Here is a 12,201-nt window from a genome sequence, read left to right as displayed (position 1 = left end):
TCTGAATGCCTGCATGTATGGTGAGATAACATACCAGAAATAGCATGTGGAGTCATGTATTGCTCCTACAAGCCTGGACAGTGATAGGGTAGCAGACATTGTATCAGCATGATGTTTCAGTAAGGTATGATACCTGATGCTGGCATGTGTGTCACTACACTCACTGGCTGGTTTGGCAACAATATCACATACATGGGCATTGTTAAGGGACACAGAACACTTATAGGTTGCTAAGATCTGGATATTCCATACACATCTGTACAAAGGACTGGTATGGCCTGCACAAAGGTTTAACATGCTACATGTGAGGTAGATGCCGTTACCACACTATATAAAGTAATGCCATTTGGAGGTAGTAAACAGTCGTGGATGGTACACACATCAAAATGGTATCAGTCAAACAGGATATGATCTTCACCCAAACACATACAGTTACCAGTATTGAGATTAGAACCTCTACCTATCTAGTTATTACTACTATAGTATTACACACTTAGATGTGCCACAGAGGTTACATGATTTCACCTCGTCCCAAGGTACTTCTAAAGTGAATGACATCAGCAGGCCTAGTAAAGTAGGGTGGTGGGAAGTTTACAGGGTGGTACGCAACTCAAAATGGTATAACCCACACAGTATTTGATTTCTCACACAAACACACACACACACACACACACACACACACACACACACACACACACACACACACACACACACACACACACACACACACACACACCAGTATTGAGATTAGAACCCCTCTCTAGTTATTTCTACTATAGTGTAACACAGTTATCAGATGTGCCACGGAGCTTACATGATTTCACCTCATCCCAAGGTACTTCTAAGGTGAATGACATCACCAAGTTTAGTAAAGTAGGGTAATGGGAAGTTTCTAGGGTGGTACACAACTCAAAATGGTATAACCCACACAGTATATGATTCTCACATAAACACACATGCAAACAGTTGCCAATATTGAGATTAGAACCCCTACCTATTTAGTTATTTCTACTATAGTGTTAAGCAGTTACCGGATGCACCACGGAGCTTACATGATTTCCCCTCATCCCAAGGTACTTCTAAGGTGAATGACATCAGCAAGCCTAGTAAAGTAAGGTGATTGGAAGTTTACAGGGTGGTACACAAATCAAAATGGTATAACCCACACAGTATATGATTCCCACACAAACACACACACACTTGCCAGTATTGGGATTAGAACCCTTGCCTATCTAGTTATTGTACTATAGTGTTATTCAGATATCACACATGCTACAAAGCTTACTAGGCAGACAACTGGCCAAAGGTTCTGATAACTGCACAGGTGAGGTAAACTATTACAGGTGCCAGAAAGTCTGCCTTTAGTTTTTCCCTTGGATGTTGCTACTTCTTTCTCTCTTGCACTTCAAATATCCCAATAGCTTTGCACTTCAACAGGTTTTTGTATCAGTTACTCTAGCACACCTGAGAGCCATCAACAGTAGTCGTTCCACATGGAATTAGCTCCAGTACTTAGTAGTTATGACCACCCCTCCTGGCATAATTAAAGTGCAGTTCTCTGTGCTCTTGCCCATTAACCTGGTGCACTTGGGCATTCTGAGGCACTGTTGCAACTGCCTCGTGTACATAGACAACCCTCTCCTCTAAACTCCCAACACTCAGACCTGTGAGATATACCCCTATATCACCAAATTGGAAGATATGTACTCTCCAGCAAAGACTGGACTAGCTGGTCAAGAGGAGAAGAATCAACACCTGTACCCCACCACATAAAACACATACACCTCCAGAACACCCACTATCACAGCTCTGACATACAAACAAAATCCACACACCCACCTTCACAGAGGCACTTAATAGACATTTACCCAAACAGCAGAGACCACCAAGACAGACACTCACTCAACCACCACAACACAGCATAAACCACAGGACACATATCTCGCCTACACAGTGTGTCCTCAACCTAAGCCCTAACGCTAACCAGCATGCCCAATACAGTAATCATAGGTGACTCAATAGTGAGGCACACAGATGTCCCACTCACTAGGTTGAACATGGAGAAGGTAACAGTCAGCTGTCTATCAGGTGCCAGAAGCCAGCACATGACACACCCAATTCAGGTCACTCTACAATAACTACAAGTATCACTCTGGCATTGTCCATGTGTGTGTAAATGACCTGAGACACACCTCTCTGGACTACATGAAAAGAGACATGGTGTGGCACTCGGATTATGTGGGCCAGGCAGGTATGACAGTAGCCCTGAGCAGTATGCTACTGTCACCCAGAATGATACTGCAGTGCAAACAACAAATGATTGAATTCAACAATTGGCTTAAGCATCTGGAGTCATTCTCAGGGGATCCAGTATTTATCTGCTTGGGATGACATGACTGACAGACTGGGATGGCTTGCCAGAGATGGCCTGCATCTGTCACCCCTGGGTTTCCAGGTACTGGCTAAGTGTCTTGCCACCCCTATAGTGCCTTTGTAGGCAGTGTTCTAAATCAAATTACCACTGTAACAGCTATACATAAATGCAATCTGAGGGTTATGCTGCTCAACACTAGACATCTACATCTTGAGATGCAGTCACTCGAAGCACACCTCAAAATGGAGAACATTGGCATTTGTGATGTAACAGAGACCTGGTTTACAGCAGCAGACAGCACCCCTGCACTACCAGGCTATAACTCATTCCACACCTGTCAGCTCAAAACATGGACCACAGCTGCAAAGGTGGTGGTGTCTCCATATTCATACAGGATATGCACACCTCCAGACTAGTATCCCAGCATAATGCATCTGAGATACTTCAGGTACAACTGACATTGGGTAATAGTGCAATCCAGATCATAGCCTGCTATAGGCTCCCATCCATGTTCCTAGACTCTTAATCTACATTACTCAGCACCCTGGAATCTATCAAGGTCCAACCCAGCACTCTCATACTAGGAGACTTCAACTTCCCCTCCACTGACTGGGAAAGATACTCAAGCACCAATACACTGGCCCAACACTTCCTGGAATTCATCAGTTCCAATGCCAAGGACCAGCTCATTCTGACATCCAGTAGAAGAAGCAACATCCTTGATCTGTGTTGATTAATAACATGTGGGACTGTTGCTTGACAACAGTAGTCAATCCCTACCTGGTTAGATCCAACATAGAGTAATCACCGTGGGAATTCACATCTCACCCACACCCCCGACAAAGGTAACCACCTTGAAAAACTTCTCCAAAGCTGACTTTGGACTCCTAAAAAACAGAGGTGGCTAACTTTATAGCACTCATGCTAATGGAAAATACCTGCATGACTGCCAGATCATACACAAATGCACTGTACAAACCTATAAATCAATGCATGGAACTAGCCATAGCCAACAGGGTTGGGAGGGTGGCATAAAGGTTAAGGTGTTTGCCTTATAAACACAGGGTGCAGGGTTTGAGTCTCAAAAGGGATAATTGGCTAGGCTTAAAATGTCTCACAAGGGCAGTTAGCTTAGTGCTAATCTATAAACCTAAACCTATAAACAGAACCATGACACTCTCCTCCAAACACTGGCGCCCAATCTGGTGGTCCCCTGCCATTAATAACCTGTACAACAGAAAGAATAAACTGTTGCAGACAAAGGAGTCCCAAGAGTGGTAAAACTCCCTTATTAGCCTCAACAACAACTTGAGATCCCTCATAAAATCATCTAAAGCCAGCTATCATGGTCCAGCAGACACTGACAACAATCACATAGCCTTTGATAGTTATATCCAGAACCTCCATGGCAATACCCAGAAGTGCTCTGAGTTACTGCACAATTCTACCTCCTATACTGAGCCAACAGATATTGCCAACATTCTTGCCAACATATTCAGTGCCAGCTTTACCCCTCTCTCCCCCCTAGGGAACAATCAATAAGCCAGAAGAATGCCAGGCACCCAGGATTACTGCCACCCAGGTTAAACCTGCAATGTTCACAGGAAGAATACAGCTTCCATGGGACCCAAAATTATCTATGGCTGTGTTCTCCATGAACTACAAAGATACCTGGCACCGCATCTGTGTGCCCTGTTCAGTCACAGCCTCATCTCAGGCTTTGTCGCTCCCAAATGGCGCACTGCTACAGTCATCCCTGTCCATAAAGGAGTAGCAACTACAGACCCTGGGAATTATCAGCCCATTAGCCTGATGAGTCTGATATATACAGCTATGGAGCGCATCATCAGGGACCTGATCAACAAACATATAGGTAATCTCCTAACTCTGGACCCCACATAGTTTGGCTTTGTGAAAGGGAGATCATGCCTTCTCAACCTGGTTGACTTTTTTGAGTCAATCACCAGGGCTGTGTATGACAGTAAGGCATTGCATACAGCCTACATCAATCTGGCCAAGGCTCTTGATACCATTCCTCAGTCAGGTATTATTGATGAAGCCACCAAACTTGGCATCAACCCCTATATCATTAGGGTTGCAAATTGGCTCATAGATAAAACACACAGTGTGAAAGTAGCAAGATCCAAGTCAGACTGCCAACCAGTCATGATTGGAGTCCCACAGGGATCACTCCCGGGTACTCTCCTGTTCAGCATCTACTTCTCGGGAGTCCAGGCCAACACAAAAGAACTCTGGCTGACCACATTTACAGACAACTGCAAGCTGGGAGCCATCATCAACTCCACAAGTGATGCAGACATCCTGCAGAAAGGCCTCACTGAGACCACTGACTGTTGTGGAAACCATGGCCTGAAGTTTAAAACCGCAAAATGCATCATCGGCCCCTTTGGTAAAAACTCAGTTCCCACTAAGTACCACACTGATGGGAGCCCACTGAACACCGTAGGTGTTATAAGAGATCTGGGTTACAGGTTGACAGCAAATTCTCCTTTAACCCCACATTGCCATTGTGTTCAGGAAATCCTTCTATGTGGCACATCTCATTACCAAGGGTTTTGCATCCAGGAAGAAAGAGGTCATCATCTCTGCGTACTCTTCTCACATTAGACCAATCATCAAGTATAATGGCCCATTTAGCATGTACCTCACTAGACACCTTCAACAGCTGGAGAGGCCACAGAAGTACCTCACAAAGAGGATCCTAAGCATTAAACACATGTCCTATATAGACAGACTCAAAAGACTCCAGTTATTCTATGTCTCATATCACCTACTTAGAGGTGATCTCTGCTTGACTTGCAAAGCCATGTCTGACCCAGCTCTTTTAGAAATGCTACATCTAAAGACATCCCAGTGCCTCTGCACAACACACTGCAGGGACCTCGACCTCATTACCACAATCAACACAACATGCTGGAGGGACAGGTTCCTCACCCAGAGACTGCACATGCCCTGGAATAGACTTCCCATACATGTCAAGCAAAACACCTAGATGACCCTATTCCAATGAAATCTTGAAGAGTGGATGGGTAATAGAAAGTTCACACCAGGGATCACTCCAGTGGCTCTACTTGATGGAGGCACTGGGAACTAATGTCGGGTGGCACAATGGTAGGGCAGTTCTATGGGCTAGGCTTGTAAAGGCTCCACGGCAATTAGCCTAGTACACGCATATGAACCTATAAAGGGAGTGACATCAGCATGACTGATAAAGTAGGCCAGTGGGTGGGTAACTTATCAAAATACTTCTTCCTTCAAACACACACACTTACACACCCGCATACACATTTGCCAGATCTGAGAGAAGAACCCCTGCCTATCTAGCTATTTGTACTATAGTGTTATACAGTTATTACATGTGCTACAGAGCTTACTGGGTTGACAACTGGCCATAGGTACTGATAAGGGAAATGACATCAGCAGGACTGATAAAGTAGAGCAGTGGGAGATAAACTTATCAAAATACCTCTTCCTACACACACACACACACACACACACACACACACACACACACACACACACACACACACACACACACACACACTTACCAGATCATAGAGCAGAACCCCTGCCTATCTAGTTATTTGTACTATAGTGTTACACAGTTATCACATGCACTACAGAGCTTACTGGGCTGACAACTGGCCAAAGGTGTTGATAAGGGGAATGACATCAGCAGGAGTCATAAAGTAGAGCAGGGGTGGGAGACTTATCAAAATACTCCTTCTTACAAACATACACACACACACACACACACACACACACACACACACACACACACACACACACACACACACACACACACACACACCAGATCTGAGATTAGAACCACTGTCTAGCTAGTGACTTGTACTATAGTGTTACACAGTTATCAAACATGTTACAGAGCTTACTGGGCTGACATCTGGCCAACGGTGCCAATAAGGGGAATGACATCAGCAGGACTCATAAAGTGGGGCAATGTGAAGTGTTGTGAGTGGGAATGGCCTAAAACTGTTTCACCTGCAAACAAACACACACAACAGTCACACACATACAGTTGCCAGTATTGAGATTAGACTCCCTACCTATCTAGTTATTTTACTATAGTGTTATGCAGTTATCGCATGTACTACAGACCTTATAGGGGTGATAGGTGTCCAATGGTACTTCTAAGGTGAATGACAGCAGCAGATCTTGCAAAGTAGGGCAATGTAAAGTGTACTGAGTGTGAAGAGTCTCCTAATACTTAGACCTATAGAGACAGACACACACACACACACACACACACACACACACACACACACACACACACACACACACACACACACACACACACACGTGATGTGATATTATAAACCCATCCTCAGTACTGTTACACAATGGGGCTCACTTTTTATGCTGGCACATGCAACTGTTTATAACTGGTATGCCACTGTCCACAGCAGGACATCACTGTATGCCATTCAGGATATTTATGCGTGTGACTCACTCTGTCTGTCTCTCTCTCTCTCTCTCTCTACCATTGTCTGTCTCTCACTTCCCCACATCTATGTGTGTGTGTGTGTGTGTGTGTGTGTGTGTGTGTGTGTGTGTGTGTGTGTGTATGCTTGACATGTTATCTGTTGCCCATATATATATGTGTGTGTGTATCTCATGCAACAGATGCAGACATATCACATATGGGCCACCTACAGCTAGCTGAGGGTAATCCTGTCTGATGTGCGTGTGGGGGGACAGTTGAGGTGTGCGTAGCTGTCTGTATGCACAGACATATATACACAATACAGTCATATATTCCGATGTAGGTTCCAATATGTGCTGTGATTCTCTAAGTGTAGGAGCATGACCAGTGTGACCTTCTATTGTTAGAGTGGGTCTCCATTCCAGAGACAGGTGCAGTCCAGTCCAGGGTTTTGTATACTACATCCATACCTCTCAGGAGTACACAGGACTTGTTTTAGGGTACTTGTTTTGTTTAGCAGACATTTTTTGACATATCTGTAGTCTGAAATAGCAATGCATTGTGTCATTACCTAGTGCCAGACATCCTCAGATCATCACAGTGCTTCACCAAAGGAATACTAGTTGTATGATGCATACACCAATATTATGCAGGCAGCTATGTAAATTCTTGCCCAACAAGGCCATTTGTGAGGTGTGGCTACAGCTGTGTAAACAGTCCAGCAACCTTGTAATATACTGTCTGGGGATCTCCTGCTTGTGCAGTATCTTTCTTTTTTGACAGGTTGTCCAGGTGTTTGGCTAGAGGTTTCATATTTTCTACATAAACCAGCATTTTTATGGCAAGTTAGTAACATTTAATTGAAGAGTGATATTACAAAATAATGACAAACATTACTGTTTCAGACTACATAACCTTCAGGCAATTCCCACTACTGAAAAACCCTCACCCTACCAACTTTCTCAGTATATAAGAGCGATGTTTACAACACATGCCTATTATTGGGCCTTTGTTTCACTTTTATTTCTGCCCTTGTCCAGACATATTGCTGTCAGAGGTTGGGAGTTATGAGTGTGGGTACAGAGTGCATTCAACTGTGCAGATATGTCCATTATACATAATATAAAAGGATTATTGAGAATGACCACTGGCAACAGTACCAAAAAGCATTTATATTCACAAAAGCCTTGGCAACTCTGCTACACATCCTTCAAGATGTCACTAATATGTGTAGTGTATTCCACATAGCACTGTGACTTCCACGTATGTCAGTGGCAGAGAAGTGGGTGTCACTGACATGCATAACAGTTGGCATAGCAGTTATCTGCACATGGCCCTGTCAAAGACAGCACTGTACCTAGGGCACTACAAGATGACTGCCAGGAGAACATACTGGCCAGATCCAGACAGTATTAACCACACATACACATAGCTCATTGACCCTTGCATATTGTGGACAGACAACATGTTTTCATGTGTATTGGTACAGCCCTCCCAATGTATATTATACTATAACTTCCCTGCAAACATACATGTTACTGCATTTGTGTGGGTATATGGGGGACACACCTGTGAACTGTACACATTTACACAGACTATGCTGATATTTGCTTTGCATTTTGGTTCAATTTACCATACCATTGTGCCCTGTCTTTGGGACTAGAGGCATATCAGTAAAGAGCCCAGGTCAGATTGTACTGGCATACATTTGAGTTTCAGACTTCTTACCCTTCATAGCCTTACTGCAACTGCAGGTCCTGCTGTGCTATTACTGTGTGAGTCTGTAGGGGGTAATTCAACATTGCCACCATTTGTTTGCCTTTACCAGACATTTCTCTGTGGTTTTCTACAGCTGACTTGCTGTGTGGGTGTGAGGGGTGGTTATGGGACCCCCCACCCTGACATCCATGCCTGTGAGCTTTGACCCCCAGTTAGTTGTCCCCACACACAAGCTGCAGTGGGATTTGCCACCTTGGGAACTACTGCATAGTGTGTGGAGGCCAGTTTTGGTTTGACATTTCTGGTGTCCCTCATAGCTGTCAGCTGTGTGCTGCTATCCCAGTAGATCACCCCATTCCCTTGCATGCATGCAGCATTAACATATATTTGCTACCAAAACATACAAATCCATTCATTTATTGTTAAGAAGACTGACTTACCTTGTGCTTGCGGCAGTTGTGAGGACAGTGGTTGAGGGCCACCTATGTTGGATGCACACAGTACACTGCCTATACATGGTAAGTTACAGGTAATGTGATGTGTGTGTCATCCATTTTACTGTGTGTATGAGTCAGAGAGAGGTGTCAGTCCCTGGGGATCCCTACAGTGTCAGTGTGTGTGCTATGTGTTGCCTCTTTGCCAAGGCTTGAACATAGTGGGCATGCCTCCATCTGCCTACAGGAGCAGGCTGAGGGCTCTCCTCCTGTGAGTCCCTCTGTGCTTGTGGGGACCTTGGCAATGGTGGTGGCTGTGTGGCCCTTCCCATGCTGTTCCTGCTGCAGCTGCTTCTGCAGGACCATGTTGTGTAACATGCCACATACTATAAACATGTGTGCACATGTGGCTGGAGAGTATTGCAAGGCTCCACCAGATTTGTCAAGGCAGTGGAACCATGACTTGAGCATCCCAAATGCATGTTCTGTAATGATCCTGACTTGTGCATGTGCCTCATTATGGTGTTTGTGTGTTTGTGTGTGTGTGTGTGTGTGTGTGTGTGCCCATTTCTGATGGGTGTCATCATCCACGGCTCCAGTGCATAGCCAGCATCCCCCACCAGATGGCCATACTGGATGCCCCCACTGGCAAATGCCTGGTACAGCTGTGACAAATGCCAGATGTGGGAGTCGTGATAGCTTCCAGGGCTGCCAGCACACACATTCATGATAATGCCCTGGGCATTGCACACAATCTGGCAGTTGATGGAGGGGAATCCCTTGTGGTTTATGTACACCCTACCCTGTTCACTGGGTGGTGCTTTGATGTGGATGTGCGTGCAGTCTATGGTATCCAGTACCCCTGAGTATTCTGCTACATGGTGAAAGAGACACATATTGCTGGTCCTCTCCTCACAGGTGTTGGGGAAGTAAATGTGCTCACTGGCATATGGTAGCATGGCATCCAGGAAATGGTGGAGTACCCTGTATGCATATGCCTGTGAGTCCCCCAAAATGTCCCCAGGAGGTCTTTGGAAAGTATTTGTAGCTAGAATTTTTAAGGTTACACATACCTTGGCATCCACTGGGATGTGTTCCCCTTTGTTGGTTCTAGGTCTGAGTTGAGGCCGGCACAGCTCGGTGATTTGCTGAAGTATGTCTCTGTCGCTCTGTCCACTCTGTAGTGGTCTACTATCTCCAGATCATGTAGCCTCTGGTAAGTTATGCTGGATCTGAACACCCTTCTCCTCCTCCTTGGTCTGTGGCTGTTGTCAGTGTTATCCTCCTCTCCACCGTCAGCCTCTAGCACATACTGATGGATCAAAGCAATGGCAGCCCCTAACATTTTTTCAGTTAAAATTCACCCACATGTGTACACCAATGGTGTACAGTTTGTGGGAAAAAACAGACTGTAAGGTGTTTCCATAGTTAATATTGTTGTGCTGCAGATGCTGCCTGTATGATTGGCTGACTATGATGCATTCCACCTGCCAGCTATGTTATTTGCACTTGACTGCTTTAATTCTGCTATTTTTCCTTTTTTTTCTTTTTCCCCTTCCCATTTCCTCCCCTTTTAAGCCAAGAGGCATGCTGAGCAAGCCAGGTGCCCAAATGGAAATAGTCCTGCTACTTCTAGGTTTTTTTTTTTTAGACTGGATGCACAAACCTATTTAGCTAATGTAAACAGTAAGAAATGGCCCTCCCTTGGGTGCAAACATGCTCCTCAGTTCATGGAATAAGACAATACAGCCTCAGACACACTCCCTTGCTTAGCTGTGCTTAGCTAAGCTTATCTCTGTGCCTTAAGGCTCCAATGTGCTTACAACATGCCTTACACACCCCCTTTTCATTTCAGTTTCTCATCCTAGTTACACCATCCTGCTAGAGCACCTACATGGTTAGGTGCAGTTTGGGACATAGAAGATTTCTGTGATTCAGTAAATTTCTCCTCGTTTGCATACTCCGCTGCCTTAGTCCATAGTTACTGCTCTTACACAGAGCCTTTCCCCTTGACAACCACTGTTCCCTGGTATTGTTTTCATTTTGCATGCCATAGACTATAATGGCAAAATACAAATTTCCTTTAAAATTGAGTTTTCACCTTTTTTTTTTTTTATTTTCCACCCGATCCCGTTTGCACGCCGCTGCCCTATGCTTAAATGGCCGAGATCGGCCAAAAATACTTTGATTTTTATAATGATGAAAAGGTTTTGCATGCCAATGGCCATATATTTGGCCATTGGCATGCCTAACCACTGTAATGCATGCTTTTCTGAGAGCTGTCATGCCTCCATTTTGTTATTTGCAGAACTGTATTATGTTAGTAACCAAATACATTTCTGCAAATAACATTGTTCCTGCACGGATACCTGGCTGCTTGGTGAATTGCTAATTCACCTCATTTGCATGTTTTTCACCAGCAAATGAGGTAATTAGCATTCTGTAGCCATATCCATGCAGGAACAGTGTAGCATCAGATCAGCTCTCTGCTGGATCACTCGGTGGCCATATTCTGTGCAGGAATGGCTATACTGTTCCTACACAGAATAAATGGCTTCATGAATCCCGGGGAATAAGTACATATAGCAGTGGAGCTCATCTGAATTATTTGTGTGACTGAGGGTATACTGACTATAATGTCTCTGTAATTATAATTGTGTTCTCTGGCCTTGGATGTTCTTCAGGCTTCAATAATGCTCATACACATGAGTGTATAAACTAGGACCTTTTCAGTTCACACACACATGCATGGTTAACCCCTCAGTCTGTCATGTGTACTTATATATAATTCATGAGTATGTCTGAGAAACACTTCTTCTGTGGCAAGGATGAAAACCCACCACTGTGGAAGAAAATGTTTTGTCCCTTATGCATAGGTTTGGATCCCACATTGTGAAAATATTTTTTTTCAGTGTGTAAAGCCACACAAAAAATGTGTCAGGTCATAAAATTTATGCTTACAGTACATGTCTACAAATTAAAATTACCTAATAGTTACAGCAGCAAACAACCATCAAAATAATGCCAACTGTCAGATTAACCTTCCAATTTCAAAAACTGCTTTCTTCTCATTTTGGCACTGTTGCTCTCCGCTTAACATCATGCAAACATGGTTGGCATCATTTTTCGGGTTTGCACACTGCCAGTAAATGCACAGACATTGGTGGGAAGTCAGTTTGAACCATTGCTATTTTCCCTGGGCAGACATG

This window comes from Protopterus annectens, chromosome 7.part0, assembly GCF_019279795.1.
Source record: "Protopterus annectens isolate FY-2018-M chromosome 7.part0, PAN1.0, whole genome shotgun sequence".
Lineage (NCBI taxonomy): Eukaryota > Metazoa > Chordata > Ceratodontiformes > Protopteridae > Protopterus > Protopterus annectens.
This window is presented reverse-complemented; position numbering follows the sequence as displayed.